The sequence below is a fragment of the Aegilops tauschii genome, chromosome 5 (assembly GCF_002575655.3).
Source record: "Aegilops tauschii subsp. strangulata cultivar AL8/78 chromosome 5, Aet v6.0, whole genome shotgun sequence".
NCBI lineage: Eukaryota > Viridiplantae > Streptophyta > Magnoliopsida > Poales > Poaceae > Aegilops > Aegilops tauschii.
The window spans coordinates 15,826,589-15,846,568 of NC_053039.3; the positions used below are offsets into that span (position 1 = coordinate 15,826,589).

General features: G+C 50.4%; 1 pseudogene; it reads left to right on the forward strand.

Annotated features, from left to right (window-relative positions):
* Window positions 1–19,980, forward strand: part of LOC109762761 (importin subunit beta-1-like) — an 89,613-nt pseudogene that overhangs the window by 10,821 nt on the left and 58,812 nt on the right.

Here is a 19,980-nt window from a genome sequence, read left to right on the forward strand (position 1 = left end):
GGAGAGTCGAATTCTATGTCCGTCGGGATGACGGCTTCGGTACCGTAGACGAGGAAGAAAGGCGTGAAGCCAGTTGACTTGTTCGGAGTTGTGCGCAGGCTCCAGAGGACGGCTGGCAGCTCGTCGAGCCAGCAGCCGACCGAACGCTCCAGAGTCTCGACCAGTCGGGGCTTGATGCCGGACAAAATGAGGCCGTTTGCTTGCTCCACCTGGCCGTTTGACTGCGGATGGGCAACAGACGCTAAGTCCAGTCGGATGCCCTGCGTCACGCAGAAACGGGCCAAGGCGCCTTTGGCAAAGTTTGTGCCATTGTCGGTGATGATGCTGTGCGGTATGCCATACCGGACGGTGATGTCGGAGATGAAAGTCACAGCAGTCGGACCATTCAGCTTCTTGATTGGTTTTGCTTCTATCCACTTGGTTAACTTGTCCACCGCGACAAGCAGATGAGTCATGCCGCCTCGTGCAGTCTTGAATGGTCCCACCATGTCCAGGGATAGTCTTGAGTGTGGAAGCCGGCTGATGTGGCTTGGAGCGGAACTTCTGGCACCCTTTGCATTTATGGACCAAGTCTTTGGCGTCTTCTAGAGCAGTCGGCCAGAAAAAACCATGGCGGAAAGCTTTGGCGACAAGTGCTCTTGAAGCCGCGTGGTGACCACACTCGCCTTGATGGATGTCTTTGAGGATTGCTTGGCCTTGCTCCGGCTCCACGCAGCGCTGGTAGACACCAGTGACACTGCGCCTTACAAGCTCTCTATTGACTATGGTGTATGCAGCTGCCCGGCGTTGCACTTGCCGGGCCGAGATCTCATCAGTCGGCAACTCTTTGTTTACCAAGAAGTTGAGGATGGGCTGGGCCCATGATGGTGCTGCAATTTCTTCGACTGCTAGGACTGCAACTTGGACGAGGGCGGTTCGGCCGGGAGGCGGCGGGTTGGAGTCGGCTGCCGCTTGCTGAGTCGATGAACTCCCCGGGCCGACTGCTGCGGTCCCCGAGCCGGGTTCTGAAGTACCCGGGCCGGGTGCGGCTGTTGCAGTCCCCGGGTCGCCTGCCGGATTCCTCGTGCCGGCTGCTGGGGTCCTCAAGTCGGATCCGGCTGCTTCAGGAGGAGCCGGCACAAAGATGGAATCCGACTCTGGCGATGGCTTGACAAATGGCTTGAGGAGGCGTTGTAGGGCGACGCCGGTTGCTATTGCTTGACGGGTGGATCCGATTCATGCCAAGGCATCTACTTGCTCATTGTCATTCCTTGGCACATGGAGAAATTCGCACCCTTCAAAGTATCCACTGAGTTGTTGTACGAGGAAGCGGTAGCTCTCCATGTTTGCATCTTTGGCGTCCCAGTCGCCCGACGACTGCTGGACCACCAAATTAGAGTCACCATAGCACAGGATCCGGCGAATGCCGAGTTCTTTGGCAAGCCGGAGCCCGTGAATGAGTGCCTCGTATTCACCGACGTTGTTGGAGGCAGCAAAGTGAATTTGCAGCACATATCTGAGCTTGTCGCCTTTGGGAGAGGTGAGGACGATGCCGACTCCTAAATCGGTGCGCATCTTGGAACCATCAAAGTGCATCCGCCAATGGGTGGAGTCCGGCGCTGGCGGCAGGTACTCGGTCTCGGCCCAGTCGACGAAGAAGTCGGCCAGTGCTTGTGACTTGATGGCGGTGCGGGGCTGGTAGTAGATGGTGTAGGGGGCCAACGCTATGGCCCATTTAGCCACTTGTCCTGAGGCATCCCGGCTTCCAATGATCTCGGCAAGCGGAGCAGTGCAGACAACAGTGATTGGGTGCTCTTGAAAATACGGCTTCAATTTCTTGGCGGCAAAGTGCACGCCGTAGCACATCTTCTGATAGTGGGGGTAGTTTTGCTTGGAGGCTGACAGCACTTCACTCAGGTAATACACCGGTCTCTGGACTGGTAGTGCCTTGCCTTCCTCCTTGCGTTCTACCACTATGACTGTGCTGACCACCCGGCTGGTGGCGGCGATGTAGAGGAGCATGGGCTCATTAGGGGTCGGAGCCGCCGGGACAGGTGGAGTAGTCAACATCTTCTTGAGTTGGAGAAAAGCTTCATCAGCCTTGTCGTTCCACTCGAAAAAAGTGGTCTTCTTTATGAGCTGGTACAGGGGAAGGGCCTTCTCTCCCAGCCGACTGATGAAACGGCTGATGGACGGCAAACAGCCGGTGAACTTTTGTACGTCGAGCAGTCGGGTGGGCACTTCCATCCTCTCGATGGCCTTGATCTTCACAGGGTTGCACTCTATGCCGCGCTCTGAGACCAGGAAGCCAAGAAGCTGGCCGGCTGGTACTCCAAAGACGCATTTCTCCGGGTTGAGCTTAATTTGAAATCAGTGCAAGTTCTCAAAAGTCTCCTTGAGGTCTTCTAGCAGTGTTCCACGCTTCTCCGTCTTCACCACAACATCGTCCACATAAACGTGGGCGTTCCCGCCGAGTTGCTTGAGGAGGCACTTCTGCATGCAAAGTTGAAACGTGGCATCGGTATTCCTTAAGCCAAACGTCATGGTCAAGTAGCAGAAGGCTCCAAATGGTGTGATGAAGGCGGTCTTCAGCCTGTCGGCCGGGTTCAGCTTGATCTGCTGATACCCTGAGTATGCGTCCAAAAAACTCAACAGCTCGCATCCGGCTGTGGAGTCTATCACTTGGTCAATTCTCGGCAAAGCAAATGGGTCTTTGGGGCTGGCTTTGTTGATGCCGGTGTAATCAATACGCATGTGCCACTGCTTGTTTTTCTTAAGCACGAGGACTAGGTTGGCCAGCCACTCTAGAAAGAACACTTCCATGATGAAGCCGGCTGCCAGCAGCCGGGCTATCTCTTCTCCAATGACTCTTCTCTTCTCTTCTGACAGGCGGCGCAAGGGCTGCCTGACTGGCTTGGCATCGGACCGGACATGTAACTTGTGCTCGGCGAAATCCGTTTGAACACCCGGCATGTCCTTAGGTGACCATGCAAAGATGTCCCGATTCTCACGGAGGAAATCGATGAGCTCGCCTTCCTATTTGCTGTCAAGGTTTGCACCTATGACAGCGTACCTCTCCAGGTGCTCCGAGCCCAAGGGTATCTTCTTTGTCTCTTTGGCCGGCTTGAACGAGCCCTCGGCTTCCGACTCCTTGGGGTTGGGTGACATTTCCGGCTGCTTGCCTGCCATCGCCACAACTCGGTCAAGGAGCCGCTTCTCGGCCGCGATCACAAGGGACTCGGCCAGCCGGCTGCTATCTGCTGCGCAAGCGGACAACTTCTTGTAATCCCCTGCTATGGTCAGAATTCTCTTGGAACTCGGCATCTTCATCTTGAGGTAAGCATAGTGGGGGACCGCCATGAACTTGGCCAGAGCAGGCCGGCCAAGTAGTGCATGATAGGGGCTCTCAAGGTCCACCACCTCAAACCAGACTAGCTCTCGACGGAAGTGGTCTTTGTCTCCAAAGAGGACGTCTATCTGGATCTTGCCGATTGGAGAGCAGGAAAGGCCAGGAACTATGCCATGGAATATGGTCCGGCTGGGCTGAAGCTGCCTTTGTTTGATTCCTAACTTCTCCATGGTATCCTTGTATAGGATGTTGATCCTGCTGCCGCCATCTATCAGAACTCGGGAAAAGCGAGCAGCTCGCCTATCTATGGCAAAAGTGGCATCCAGAACCAGGGCGTAGGAGCCGGGATTGGGCATTACTTCCGGGTGGCTGGCTCTGCTCCAGCTGATGGGCTTCTCGGAGGAATGCATGAACTCGGGGGTCTCTGATGCCACCGCATTCACTTCTTGCTGTCGTTGCCGTCTACTGTGCTTATCGTCGGCCACACTGGTGAACACGACATAGGCTCCGTGCTCTTCAGGATACTCAGCTGGTATGGCTCCGACTGGTCGACCCGCAGGCTGCTGGGGGGGGGAGGAGGAGGCGGCTGCCCAGCAGGCGAAGGAGGCAAAAGGCCGTCACCCTTAGCGATCCTGGCGAGCCAATGAAACTTCTGAGTGGTGTGGTTGGACGGCTTCGCACCACTGTGGAACTTGCAGGGCGCGTCAAGGGTCTGCTCATACGAGAAAGCGGGGCAGCCGATTGGGCTTGCCGCCCTTCTGGCGCTTGGATGGAGGCTGCCCTTCCGGCTGCTGGTCTTCGACTGTCGCCACCTGCCGGCTTGTGGAAGCCGGCTGCGCGGCCTTGCGTTTGTTGTCGTTGGGTGGCTGACGCCGACTGGTGTCACCAGCCGGGGCCCGAGGAGCTGGAGGAGCCACTTTGCCAGATGCATCAACTTGGATCTCTGCCCTCATGGAGGAGTCGGCCGTGGCGTATTTATCTGTTATGTTCAGCAGCTCGTCGAGGGTTCCCGGCTCGTCGCAGAGAAGCCTGTGCTTGAGAAGGGTGCCCTCTCGGCACCCGGCGGTGAAGTACTCGATGGCCTGCACCTCGTGCACGCCCTCGCAAGAGTTGCGGAGCTCGGCCCAGCGCGTGAGATAGTCACGAGTCGACTCGTTGGGGCCCTGGACGCACAAGGAGAGCTGCCGAGGCTTGGGCGGCCGCTTGTATGTGCTGGTGAAGTTGCGGATGAAGCCTTCGGTGAAGTCAACCTAACTGTTGATGCTGTGGGGCTTCAGGCTGTTCAGCCATGTCCGGGCCGTGCCCTGGAGCATGAGCGGAACGTACTTCACGGCAACGCGCTTGTTGCCGTTTGCGATGCTGAGGGCTGTGGAGTAGTCGACCAGCCAGTCCTCCGGCTTTACGGAGCCGGTGTATTTGGGCGTATCTCTCGTGAGCGTGAACCCTTTGGGGAAGGGCTCAACTCGAATGCGGGGTCCAAAACAAGGCGGACCCAGCTCATCATCTTCTTCTAGCGCCAGGGATCGGTTGAGACGGTCGATCCGGTGGCGGGCATCGTTCTCTCCGACTCCTTCTCGGCGGCCAAGGCGGTCACCGATTGTCGGGTGTTCGACAGGCGGCGGGGAGACACGCCTTTCCCTGCGAGGGGGAGGAGGCGGACATTCATCCTGTCATTCTACTGCTCTTGGGCGGCCATCTTGGTCGCGCTCGATGGTGAGGCAAGTCCGGCTGCGGCTGGCAGCCGGCTCCTTGTCTCTTCTTCCGCAGACGCCACCAGTGGGCGTCCGGGATGTCGCGCCTTGATCTAGGCAGGGAGACGGATCGTCATTCCGCCGGTTGGGAGCCTCAGTACGGCAGCCGGCCTCGTGCTGCTCAGCAGCCGCGTCGAGGAGTCGCTGGACGCGCTCCGCCATCTGGCGACGCTCTTCGCCCTCAAACTTGTCCAGCTCTTCTGCTGCCGCCTGGGCAGCTCGTATGTTTTCCACGGGCGTGGCGTAGACAGGGCGATCTGCCCCGAATAGGCTGGCGATGGCCGCGCCGCGTTGCTGGACCGTGCCGATGCGGCTAGGTCCACCAGGAGCCGGTGTGCCACCCACAGTGCGGTCCATCTCGCGCTGGTAGGCCTCCGACAGGCGTCTCATGTTGGCCAGCTTCTTGGCGCTCTCGACTAGCTGGGCGCGGCGTGCTTCCAGCATCTCGGCATCGGCGTCTTCTGGAATGGGCGTCGTCAGGACTTGCAGTGCCGCATCGAGCGGGTCATGAGCACCTCCGCCGGAGTGCTCGCCGTGGCCGATGACAAGCACCTTCGTGACGGCGCTTCCGCTGCTCTCCGCGCGAGGAAGAGGCTCGTCGTAGACCACCACGTTGGTGGGGAACGCGTCAAGCGACGCAGTGTCGGAATCAACAAGCATCGGGTCGGTGGAGCCAACAGATTCCAAGTCTACAGCGGGCTCGCTGGCGACGTGGAGCTGATCGAGGAGGCTGACGAGGCGGCTCTCGGGGCCATCGGTGCCCGCATCGGACGCGGGCTCGTCGGAGAGGCGAACCTCGCCAACAAGATCGGCGAGGCAGCTCGCCGCGTAGGCGACCTCCGCGCCATGCAGCGCGTCAGCGCAGACTCCGTCTGGCGTGCCGGGCTGGCTGCGCTCGCCAGGGAGAAAAAGGTTCCCGTCCAGGACAGGTCTCCGGACGACGGTGCACCTCGCCCCACGGTGGGCGCCAAATGTCGGGGGTTGGGTGCGACATATGCCAATGGATGGCTTATCATGGTGGGAGCGAGTAGAACGTCGCCGGTGCCTGGAAGCGGGATAAGGCGTAGACACGAACGCCGGCACACTTTACCCAGGTTCGGGGCTCTCCTAGGAGATAACACCCCTAGTCCTGCTCTGCCGGGCCTCCGCATGATCACTAAGGCACTAGTGAGTACAATGGTGCTCCTGAGCTATTTGCTAGAGGTGAAAGAAAGCAAGGCTAGCTCCCTCCTCTCTCTATGGGTCGGTCTAGTTCTAACAGGTTTGGAACCCTTTGCCGGCTGCTGGGCCCCGCCGACTGGTGGACCCCGCCAACTGGTCTGGTACTGAGCCGACAGGCCGCCTCCGCCGCTCGCGTGTCTTGTGGGCTGCTGATCACTGTAGTCGTGATGCTAATGTCGCCGGCTCGGTCAGGGGAGCGTGGCTACAGCCCCGCCGCCTGGCGGCCGATTACTGTAGCCACTCCGTGTCTCGTTTGGTTAATGGCGAGTGGGCCCCGAGGAAGGGGCGGGCCGACTGCTGGGGGCCGACCTCCCTCGGGTCCGACTGGTGGGGCTCTAGCCGTCTTCCGGGCTCTCGCTGATCGGTGGGGCCCGTCGTTCTTGGGCCGTACCGACAAGCTGTCGTGGGAGCAGGGCTCCGCCTGCTTGTGGTGACGTCAGGGGTGGAGTGACAACAGTGCCGCGCCGGGCGGAGATCTCCGCCTGTACGGTGCACTGTGGCCACGCCCATCCTTGGAACGGGGGGGTGGATAGGCTACACTGTAGCCACTCCCTGTCTTGTCTTTCTTGGTGAGAGCGCAGGCTTCGTGGGCGCCACGGGCCGACTGCTAGGGGCCGGCTTCTCTGGAAGCCGCCCATCAGTAGTCGGCTTGTCATGATGCCGGCTTCTGGAACTCGGCCGTCTACGGGCAGCCGGCTATTCCTCCAGCCTGCCATCAGAAGGCGGCACCTCGTCTTGACGCCTTAAGGGGCGCAGCCAGCCCCGATGTCTTGAAAGATTCTTGGTCTCGGGTTAGCCGACCCGTGGCCCATTACTCCCACATAAGACATGCCTAGGCCTTGTCGCTAGAATTATCAGGGATTCAATTGTCCCACTTGCAATGCAGTTTGTCGAGGATAACATCAAAGTGGCAGATTGGCGGTGTCGCAAGACAGCTATTTCTGTACTAGGTGTTATCCTTGAAGGGCCCTCTATTGAGAAACTCGCTCCCGTGGTCGGTTTGTTGATGGACGGGATGGAAGACCCACACATGGAGGCAAGAGGCACCGCTGCATGCACTCTTGGGCGGGCGTTTGAGCTTCTGCATTCTCCAGCTCTCGATAAGAGATTATTCACAAATGAAGACTTCCCTCGCATCATGGCTGTGTTGTGAAAGAGTGGTAAAGATGTTCCACAAGTGTTCAAGGAGGTCTGTGGAGCTATATATTTTCTTGCCCGAGGTTATGATGAGTCAATCTCATCTGAGTTACACCATTCAAAAAAGAAAATCTCATCTGAGCTTTCACCTTTTCTTGGTGGTGTTATCGATGCTCTCCTTTCTGTTTCAGAACTTGATAAGAAAAGGGCAGTACTAGGCACCGGTCGACCGGCCGAAATTTGGGCCGGTCGACGCGCAGCCGCCCGATGCACGCGCCCTGGACCATAGAATTGCCTCGCGCAAGTTTCTTCTCTTCTCGCGAGCGATGGCAGTTGCGAACATCCCCTGCTTGCTCGTCGTTCCCCCGCGGCCTCTGGCTCCATGGCGCCGCTCGTCGGCTCGCAGTCACCGCTTGCCGGCGCACCTCGCTGACTCGATGGTCTCATCGCTCGTGCCCCGCGTGTGTCTGCCCCATGTAGCAAAACACGCTGTCGGTTCCAGCAAAAAAGCCTGCAGGTTGAAACATCCTCGCTAGTTCGTTGCTCCTACTGTAGTCGTCGTCGTGGCCGGTACCAGCAAAATTGGGTGCTGATTCCAGCAAAATTGTGCGCCGGTTCCAGCTTTTGCCAATTTCGTTCCTCCCCTGGCACATCTCGCACGAGGGAAGAAAAGCAGCCGCCCGGGCCGTGCTACCGAGGAAGCCAGTTCCAGCAGAATAATTTGCTGTTCCCAGCAAAATACTTCGCTGGTTCCAGCAAAAGGATGAATCTATACCAATATAAAAAGACCCAAATGGGCAGATCCAAACCATCTCGATCGTCAAATCATGTTATCTAGCGGTTCAAATCGCTCCAATGTTGAGCACCAAACACGTTTAACGCTCTAATTACCCATCACTGCCATTGGTTATAAACATGTTTTGACTCAACGCTATCCCTTGAAATCTGCCATGTAATTAATATTCTACCATTCAACGAAAGTAATTTATATCTTACCAAATACCAACGTGCAACAAATATATCTTACCTAATATAACGTGCAATTAATATCCTACCATTTTTTGCGGGTGAATTAATATCCTACCTAATATAAACGTGCATTGCACGTACATTATTACTAGTCCAACAAAAAATCAAAAAGAAAGGGTGGTAGCAAAAATCAAATATGGTAGCTGCAAAAACAAAGGGCGGTGGTAGCAAATATTTGAAACTCGTTTCAGCAAAAATCAAAGACAGGCGGTAGCAAAAATCAGAAGGATGGTAGTAGCAAAATCATAGATGGCAGCAGCAAAAATTGAAGTTGGTTCCAGCAAAAAACAGCCCCCATCCTTGCAAAAAAATCCACTATTCCAGCAAAACAAAAACCTAGTTGTAGCAACAATTGCCGCCGATGGCATCTCTCGCCGAATCCGGTTGAAGCACTGCTCTTCGCCGGTGGTAGCACTCCGCCTTGCCGGTTCCAGCATGCCCCCGCACCTCGCCGCGCCGGTCCTAGCTCCAGGCACAACGCGGATGTAGCACTCCGGCACCTCGAGTCGCCGTTGTCGTCCCGCATCACACCTCGCGCTCGTCTCTCCCTTGGCTCCGGCCAGCTGCCATCGGGGGCCACCGCAGCCGCAGCACCAGATTCGCCAGCAAAAACCGCAGGCCAAAAAACACAGCACCTCCCTCCCCCCGGACTCCATGCAGCAGCGCCTGCCTCCTCTCGATTTACATCGGCGATTGGTGTCCGTTGTGCGCAGCGAGGGCTGTGATTTGTGAGGAAGATAGGGGAAGTTGCGGCTTCCTGGTCAAATCGTAAGAAAAAGGGGAACTGCGACACGTGATGAGGTATGTGGCGAGAATTGAGCACCCATGGGCCCAGTACATGTGCGCGAGCGACCGGCGGAACAGGTAGCCGGTCGACCGGCTGCGAACGTTTTCCATAAGAAAACCCCTTTCGGGCTTCCAGCATCTGCATCTGCTTATGAAGCATTGATTGAGGTTGTGAGAGTAAGCAACATATGGGATTTAGAAGCTGTACTAGCTATTATAGTTTTAATGCATTGTATCATGAGAAGATTAAACACCGCGCTTGATGCCAAGGCAATTTCATCAGATGACAAGACTAACAAGCACAATCTTTCAGGCGTTGCTGTGTGATGTACTGCACGCCATAATCGAGAAACTCGGCAATTCACTCCACCCGGACAAGGTTAGGGAGTCTGCTCCATTTATGTTGCTTCAGTTTTGCCGTGTCCTGACCTGCGACTGCTCTACCGCACGTGATAAAGCAGCGCTCGCCATTGGTGCTCTCGCTCGTGCCGTCGGTCCAAAGTTTCTGGATCACATGCCAATATTTTTGCAGTATTACAGTGAAGCTATTCTCCCAATCTATTTAGAGGTGATTGGCACTATCTTTCATGCCTTGGGAGATGAAATCCTGCCATGCTGTGATTATATGATGGGTGTTCTTTACAAAGGTCTCTCAAAACCCGAGCTTAAACCTCAGATTTTGGCATGCTTTGGAGAGATTGCTCTTGCTATCGGCAAGATTTTTGAGGACAAGTACCTGCAGGCAGTTAGGAAAAAGCTGAAAGAAGCTGCTAACCCAATATATTATGCCAATGTTTTTGACGAGGATAAGGTCGATTACGGTATCCAGCTTAGACAGGGAATATGCAAGGCCTACTCTGGCATACTGCGGGGTATAAAGGACCCAAAATCTGGGTTGAAGGTAGCAGCGGATCTAGTTGAGTTCATTGAAGCGGTCTCCAAGGAGCAGAAGAGGTGCGCACGATGTTCAATGCATTCTTTTTGGTTGACAGTTCCATACGATTAACATGTCACCATTTGAATTAGTTGCCTTGCTCTTGTTTCTAGTATATACGTGTGACTGTTCCGCACAATTATTTGCACATGCCATCATTCCAATTAGTTGCCGAGCTTGCTCTTGTTTCTTATATATATATGGGTGCACTAGTAGAAAAAGGGCCTATTGTCCCGGTTCGTAAGGCCTATTTTGTCCCGGTTTTTGAACCGGGACTAAAGGGTTGTTACTAATTCCCTAGGCCTTTAGTCCCGGTTTTTTTACACAAACCGGGACAGATGGGACTCCACGTGGCCGGTGCAGCGAGCCCAGGCAGGAGGGCCTTTAGTCCCGGTTGGTGGAACCAACCGGGACCAATAGGCATCCACGCGTCAGCAGCTGGCAGGAGCTGAGATTTTATTTTTTTCTGAAAGGGGGTGGTTTAGGGGGTAATTTAGGGTGTGTAAGCTAGCTAACAAAGAGAAGTGTCCTCTCTTATTTCCGTGCTTGGTTTACCAACGCTACTGCTATGCCTAAACATGGCTTAGATTAAAGTGAAGGCAACATGTGATGCATGTCGAAAGTAATATTAATCCTAACTTGATCAAGTTTGGATTAGTACTATTTTCGACATGCACCACATGTTTGTTGCCTTCACTTCAATCCAATCCATGTTCATTTCACCCACTGATATATAATAACTCTTCATGCTCGCATCATGCATCATCATAATAATAAGTCCTACTAATCATCATCATACAACTTCTATTCGTTATTAATAACAAGTCATATGATCATCATCCTCATAGTCATCGAACCAACCCTACTTAATTGTTCTAGGCACATGATCATCAGTATTAGGTAGGACCTAATGAAGAAAATATGCCCTAGAGGCAATAATAAAGTATTAATTATTTCCTTATATCATGATAAATGTTTATTATTCATGCTAGAATAGTATTAACCGAAAACATAATACATGTGTGAATACATAGACAAACAGTGTGTCACTAGTATGCCTCTACTTGACTAGCTCGTTAATCAAAGATGGTTATGTTTCCTAGCCATAGACATGAGTTGTCATTTGATTAACGAGATCACCTCATTAGGAGAATGACGTGATTGACATGACCCATTCCGTTAGCTTAGCACCCGATCGTTTAGTATGTTGCTATTGCTTTCTTCATGACTTATACATGTTCCTATGACTATGAGATTATGCAACTCCCGTTTACCGGAGGAACACTTTGTGTGCTACCAAACGTCACAACGTAAATGGGTGATTATAAAGGTGCTCTACAGGTGTCTCCAAAGGTACTTGTTGGGTTGGCGTATTTCGAGATTAGGATTTGTCACTCCGATTGTCGGAGAGGTATCTCTGGGCCCACTCGGTAATGCACATCACTATAAGCCTTGCAAGCATTGTGACTAATGAGTTAGTTGCGGGATGATGTATTACGGAACGAGTAAAGAGACTTGCCGGTAACGAGATTGAACTAGGAATCGAGATACCGACGATCGAATCTCGGGCAAGTAACATACCGATGACAAAGGGAACAACGTATGTTGTTATGCGGTTTGACCGATAAAGATCTTCGTAGAATATGTGGAACCAATATGAGCATCCAGGTTCCGCTATTGGTTATTGACCGGAGAGGTGTCTCGGTCATGTCTACATAGTTCTCGAACCCGTAGGGTCCGCACGCTTAACGTTACGATGACAGTTATATTATGAGTTTGTATGTTTTGATGTACCGAAGGTTGTTCGGAGTCCGGATGTGATCACGGACATGACGAGGAGTCTCGAAATGGTCGAGACATAAAGATTAATATATTGGACGACTATATTCGGACACCGGAAGTGTTCCGGAGATGTTTCGGATTAAACCGGAGTGCCAGAGGGTTACCGGAACCCCCCGGGGAAGTATTGGGCCTTAGTGGGCCTTGAGGGGAGAGAGAGGGCAGCAGCCAGGAGGTGGCGCGCCCCCTCCCATGAGGAATCCTAGTTGGACTAGGAGAGGGGGGCGCAACCCCTATTTCCCTCTCCCTCTCCCTCTCTTTCCTTCCCCCCCTCTCTTCCTAGTTGGACTAGGAAAGGGGAGTCCTACTCCTACTAGGAGGAGGACTCCCCCCGTCTCCTTGGCGCGCCTAGGGCAGCCGGCCTCCCCCTTGCTCCTTTATATACGGGGGCAGGGGGGCACCTCTAGACACACTTGATATACGATATTTTAGCCGTGTGCGGTGCCCCCCTCCACCATATTACACCTCGATAATACCGTTGCGGAGCTTAGGTGAAGCCCTGCGTCCGTGGAACATCAACATCGTCACCACGCCGTCGTGCTGACGAAACTCTCCCTCAACACTCGGCTGGATCGGAGTTCGAGGGACGTCATCGAGCTGAACTTGTGCAGAACTCGGACGTCATCGAGCTGAACATGTACTTGATCGGTCGGATCGTGAAGACGTACGACTACATCAACCGCGTTGTGATAACGCTTCCGCTGTTGGTCTACGAGGGTACGTGGACAACACTCTCCCCTCTCGTTGCTATGCATCACCATGATCTTGCGTGTGCGTAGGAAATTTTTTGAAATTACTACGTTCCCCAACAGTGGTATCAGAGCCTGGTTTTATGCGTTGATGCTATGCACGAGTAGAACACAAGTGAGTTGTGGGCGATATAAGTCATACTGCTTACCAACATGTCATACTTTGGTTCAGCGGTATTGTGAGATGAAGCAGCCCGGACCGACATTACGCGTACGCTTACGCGAGACTGGTTTCACCGTTGCGAGCACTCGTTGCTTAAAGGTGACCGGCGGGTGTCTGTCTCTCTCACTTTAGTTGAACCGAGTGTGGCTACGCCCGGTCCTTGCGAAGGTTAAAACAGCACCAACTTGACAAACTATCGTTGTGGTTTTGATGCGTAGGTAAGAACGGTTCTTGCTAAGCCCGTAGCAGCCACGTAAAACTTGCAACAACAAAGTAGAGGACGTCTAACTTGTTTTTGCAGGGCATGTTGTGATGTGATATGGTCAAGACATGATGTGATATAATTTGTTGTATGAGATGATCATGTTTTGTAACCGAGTTATCGACAACTGGCAGGAGCCATATGGTTGTCGCTTTATTATATGAAATGCAATCGCCATGTAATAGTTTTACTTTATCACTAAGTGGTAGCGATAGTAGTAAAAGCAAAAAGTTGGCGAGACGACAACGATACTATGATGGAGATCAAGGTGTCGCGCCGGTGACGATGGTGATCATGACGGTGCTTCGGAGACGGAGATCACAAGCACGGTGCTTCGGAGATGGAGATCACAAGCACAAGATGATGATGGCCATATCATATCACTTATATTGATTGCATGTGATGTTAATCCTTTATCCATCTTATCTTGGTTTGATTGACGGTAGCATTATAAGATGATCTCTCACTAAAATTTCAAGATAAAAGTGTTCTCCCTGAGTATGCACCGTTGCGAAAGTTCTTCGTGCTGAGACACCACGTGATGATCGGGTGTGATAGGCTCTACGTTCAAATACAACGGGTGCAAAATAGTTGCACACGCGGAATACTCAGGTTAAACTTGACGAGCCTAGCATATGAAGATATGGCCTCGGAACACGGAGACCGAAAGGTCGAGTGTGAATCATATAGTAGATATGATCAACATAAGTGATGTTCACCATTGAAACTACTCCATCTCACGTGATGATCGGACATGGTTTAGTTGATTTGGATCACGTAATCACTTAGATGATTAGAGGGATATCTATTTAAGTGGGAGTTCTTAAGTAATATGATTAATTGAACTTAAATTTATCATGAACTTAGTACCTGATAGTATCTTGCTTGTCTATGTTAATTGTAGATAAATGGCCCGTGCTGTTGTTCCGTTGAATTTTAATGCGTCCCTTGAGAAAGCGAAGTTGAAAGATGATGGTAGCAATTACACAGACTGGGTCCATAACTTGAGGATTATCCTCATTGCTGCACAGAAGAATTACGTCCTAGAAGCACCGCTAGGTGCCAGGCCTCCTGCAAGAGCAACACCAGAAGTTATGAACGTCTGGCAGAGCAAAGCTGATGACTACTCGATAGTTCAGTGTGCCATGCTTTACGGCTTAGAACCGGGTCTTCAACGACGTTTTGAACGTCATGGAGCATATGAGATGTTCCAGGAGTTGAAGTTAATATTTCAAGCAAATGCCCGGATTGAGAGATATGAAGTCTCCAATAAGTTCTATAGCTGCAAGATGGAAGAGAATAGTTCTGTCAGTGAGCATATACTCAAAATGTCTGGGTATAATAATCACTTGATTCAACTGGGAGTTAATCTTCCGGATGATAGCGTCATTGACAGAATTCTTCAATCACTGCCACCAAGCTACAAGAGCTTCGTGATGAACTGTAACATGCAAGGGATGAATAAGACAATTCCCGAGCTCTTCGCAATGCTAAAGGCAGTGGAGGTAGAAATCAAAAAGGAGCATCAAGTGTTGATGGTCAATAAAACCACTAGTTTCAAGAAAAAGGGCAAAGGGAAGAAGAAGGGGAACTTCAAGAAGAATAGCAAGCAAGTTGCTGTTCAGGAGAAGAAACCCAAGTCTGGACCTAAGCCTGAAACTGAGTGCTTCCACTGCAAGCAGACTGGTCACTGGAAGCAGAACTGCCCCAAGTATTTGGCGGATAAGAAGGATGGCAAGGTTAACAAAGGTATATGTGATATACATGTTATTGATGTGTACGTTACTAATGCTCGCAGTAGCACCTGGGTATTTGATACTGGTTCCGTTGCTAATATTTGCAACTCGAAACAGGGGCTACGGATTAAGCGAAGATTGGCTAAGGACGAGGTGACGATGCGCGTGGGAAATGGTTCCAAAGTCGATGTGATCGCCGTCGGCACGCTGCCTCTACATCTACCTTCGGGATTAGTTTTAGACCTAAATAATTGTTATTTGGTGCCAGCGTTGAGCATGAACATTATATCTGGATCTTGTTTAATGCGAGACGGTTATTCATTTAAATCAGAGAATAATGGTTGTTCTATTTATATGAATAATATCTTTTATGGTCATGCACCCTTGAAGAGTGGTCTATTTTTAATGAATCTCGATAGTAGTGACACACATATTCATAATGTCGAAGCCAAAAGATGCAGAGTTGATAATGACAGTGCAACTTATTTGTGGCACTGCCGTTTAGGTCATATCGGTGTAAAGCGCATGAAGAAACTCCATGCTGATGGACTTTTGGAATCACTTGGTACTTGCGAACCGTGCCTCATGGGCAAGATGACAAAAACACCGTTCTCCGGAACTATGGAGAGAGCAACAGATTTGTTGGAAATCATACATACAGATGTATGTGGTCCGATGAATACTGAGGCTCGTGGCGGATATCGTTATTTTCTCACCTTCACAGATGATTTGAGCAGATATGGGTATATCTACTTAATGAAACATAAGTCTGAAACATTTGAAAAGTTCAAAGAATTTCAGAGTGAAGTTGAAAATCATCGTAACAAGAAAATAAAATTCCTACGATCTGATTGTGGAGGAGAATATTTGAGTTATGCGTTTGGCCTACATTTGAAACAATGCGGAATAGTTTCGCAACTCACGCCACCCGGAACACCACAGCGTAATGGTGTGTCCGAACATCGTAATCGTACTTTATTAGATATGGTGCGATCTATGATGTCTCTTACTGATTTACCGCTATCGTTTTGGGGTTATGCTTTAGAGACGGCTGCATTCACTCTAAATAGGGCACCATCGAAATCCGTTGAAACGACACCTTATGAACTATGGTTTGGCAAGAAACCAAAGTTGTCATATCTTAAAGTTTGGGGTTGCGATGCTTATGTGAAGAAACTTCAACCTGATAAGCTCGAACCTAAATCGGAGAAATGTGTCTTCATAGGATACCCAAAGGAGACTGTTGGGTACACCTTCTATCACAGATCCGAAGGCAAGATATTCGTTGCTAGGAATGGATCCTTTCTAGAGAAGGAGTTTCTCTCGAAAGAAGTGAGTGCGAGGAAAGTAGAACTTGATGAGGTAACTGTACCTGCTCCCTTATTGGAAAGTAGATCATCACAGAAATCAGTTTCTGCGACACCTACACCAATTAGTGAGGAAGTTAATGATAATGATCATGAAACTTCAGATCAAGTTATTACTGAACCTCGTAGGTCAACTAGATCAAGATCCGCATCAGAGTGGTACGGTAATCCTGTTCTGGAGGTTATGTTACTAGACCATGACGAACCTACGGACTATGAAGAAGCGATGGTGAGCCTAGATTCCGCAAAATGGCTTGAAGCCATGAAATCCGAGATGGGATCCATGTATGAGAACAAAGTATGGACTTTGGTTGACTTGCCCGATGGTCGGCAAGCCATTGAAAATAAATGGATCTTCAAGAAGAAGACTGACGCTGATGGTAATGTTACTGTCTATAAAGCTCGACTTGTTGCGAAAGGTTTTCGACAAGTTCAAGGCATTGACTACGATGAGACCTTCTCACCCGTAGTGATGCTTAAGTCTGTCCGAATCATGTTAGCCATTGCCGCATTTTATGATTATGAAATTTGGCAAATGGATGTCAAAACTGCATTCCTGAATGGCTTTTTGGAAGAAGAGTTGTATATGATGCAACCGGAAGGTTTTGTCGATCCAAAGGGAGCTAACAAAGTGTGCAAGATCCAACGATCCATTTATGGACTGGTGCGAGCCTCTCGGGGTTGGAATAAACGCTTTGATAGTGTGATCTAAGCATTTGGTTTTATACAGACTTTTGGAGAAGCCTGTATTTACAAGAAAGTGAGTGGGAGCTCAGTAGCATTTCTGATATTATATGTGGATGACATATTACTGATTGGAAATGATATAGAATTTTTGGATAGCATAAAGGGATACTTGAATAAGAGTTTTTCAATGAAAGACCTCGGTGAAGCTGCATATATATTAGGCATTAAGATCTATAGAGATAGATCAAGACGCTTAATAGGACTTTCACAAAGCACATACCTTGACAAAGTTTTGAAGAAGTTCAAAATGGATCAAGCAAAGAAAGGGTTCTTGCCTGTACTACAAGGTGTGAGATTGAGTAAGACTCAATGCCCGACCACTGCAGAAGATAGAGAGAAGATGAAAGATGTTCCCTATGCTTCAGCCATAGGCTCTATCATGTATGCAATGCTGTGTACCAGACCTGATGTGTGCCTTGCTATAAGTTTAGCAGGGAGGTACCAAAGTAATCCAGGAGTGGATCACTGGACAGTGGTCAAGAACATCCTGAAATACCTGAAAAGGACTAAGGATATGTTTCTCGTTTATGGAGGTGACAAAGAGCTCATCATAAGTGGTTACGTTGATGCAAGCTTTGACACTGATCCGGACGATTCTTAATCACAAACCGGATACGTATTTACATTGAACGGTGGAGCTGTCAGTTGGTGCAGTTCTAAGCAAAGTGTCGTGGCGGGATCTACGTGTGAAGCGGAATACATAGCTGCTTCGGAAGCAGCAAATGAAGGAGTCTGGATGAAGGAGTTCATATCCGATCTAGTGTCATACCTAGTGCATCGGGACCAATGAAAATCTTTTGTGACAATACTGGTGCAATTGCCTTAGCAAACGAATCCAGATTTCACAAGAGAACCAAGCACATCAAAAGACGCTTCAATTCCATCCGGGATTTAGTCCAGGTGGGAGACATAGAAATTTGCAAGATACATACGGATCTGAATGTTGCAGACCGGTTGACTAAGCCTCTTCCACGAGCAAAACATGATCAGCACCAAGACTCCATGGGTGTAAGAATCATTACTATGTAATCTAGATTATTGACTCTAGTGCAAGTGGGAGACTAAAGGAAATATGCCCTAGAGGCAATAATAAAGTATTAATTATTTCCTTATATCATGATAAATGTTTATTATTCATGCTAGAATTGTATTAACCGGAAACATAATACATGTGTGAATACATAGACAAACAGTGTGTCATTAGTATGCCTCTACTTGACTAGCTCGTTAATCAAAGATGGTTATGTTTCCTAGCCATAGACATGAGTTGTCATTTGATTAACGAGATCACCTCATTAGGAGAATGACGTGATTGACATGACCCATTCCGTTAGCTTAGCACCCGATCGTTTACTATGTTGCTATTGCTTTCTTCATGACTTATACATGTTCCTATGACTATGAGATTATGCAACTCCCGTTTACCGGAGGAACACTTTGTGTGCTACCAAACGTCACAACGTAAATGGGTGATTATAAAGGTGCTCTACAGGTGTCTCCAAAGGTACTTGTTGGGTTGGCGTATTTCGAGATTAGGATTTGTCACTCCGATTGTCGGAGAGGTATCTCTGGGCCCACTCGGTAATGCACATCACTATAAGCCTTGCAAGCATTGTGACTAATGAGTTAGTTGAGGGATGATGTATTACGGAACGAGTAAAGAGACTTGCCGGTAACGAGATACCGACGATCGAATCTCGGGCAAGTAACATACCGATGACAAAGGGAACAACGTATGTTGTTATGCGGTTTGACTGATAAAGATCTTCGTAGAATATGTGGGAACCAATATGAGCATCCAGGTTCCGCTATTGGTTATTGACCGGAGAGGTGTCTCGGTCATGTCTACATAGTTCTCGAACCCATAGGGTCCGCACGCTTAACGTTACGATGATAGTTATATTATGAGTTTGTATGTTTTGATGTACCGAAGGTTGTTCAGAGTCCCGGATGTGATCACGGATATGACGAGGAGTCTCGAAATGGTCGAGACATAAAGATTGATATATTAGACGACTATATTCGGACACCGGAAGTGTTCCGGAGAAGTTTCGGATTAAACCGGAGTGCCGGAGGGTTAACGGAACCCCCCGGGGAAGTATTGGGCCTTAGTGGGCCTTGAGGGGAGAGAGAGGGCAGCAGCCAGGAGGTGGCGCGCCCCCTCCCATGAGGAATCCTAGTTGGACTAGGAGAGGGGGGCGCAGCCCCTCTTTCCCTCTCCCTCTCCCTCTCTTTCCTTCCCCCCCCCCCTCTCTTCCTAGTTGGACTAGGAAAGGGGAGTCCTACTCCTACTAGGAGGAGGACTCCCCCATCTCCTTGGCGCGCCTAGGGCAGCCGGCCTCCCCCTTGCTCCTTTATATACGGGGGCAGGGAGCACCTCTAGACACACTTGATATACGATATTTTAGCCGTGTGCGGTGCCCCCCCTCCACCATATTACACCTCGATAATACCGTTGCGGAGCTTAGGCGAAGCCCTGCGTCGGTGGAACATCAACATCGTCACCACGCCGTCGTGCTGACGAAACTCTCCCTCAACACTCGGCTGGATCGGAGTTTGAGGGACGTCATCGAGTTGAACGTGTGCAGAACTCGGAGGTCCCGTGCGTTCGGTACTTGATCGGTCGGATCGTGAAGACGTACAACTACATCAACCGTGTTGTGATAACGCTTCCGCTGTCGGTCTACGTGGGTACGTGGACAACACTCTCCCCTCTCGTTGCTATGCATCACCATGATCTTGCGTGTGCGTGTACGTGGACAACACTCTCCCCAACACCTAAATACCCTCTTTAAGTTAAAATAGCATAAAACAATATAGACCCTGACTCTCCATTATGAAGAATGGAGATCATCCTGTCTCCAATTCTTGCGCTTCGCTTGCTTTTGCTTCCAAGAACCTCCTGACGACTGTCCATACATTTTTTCCATT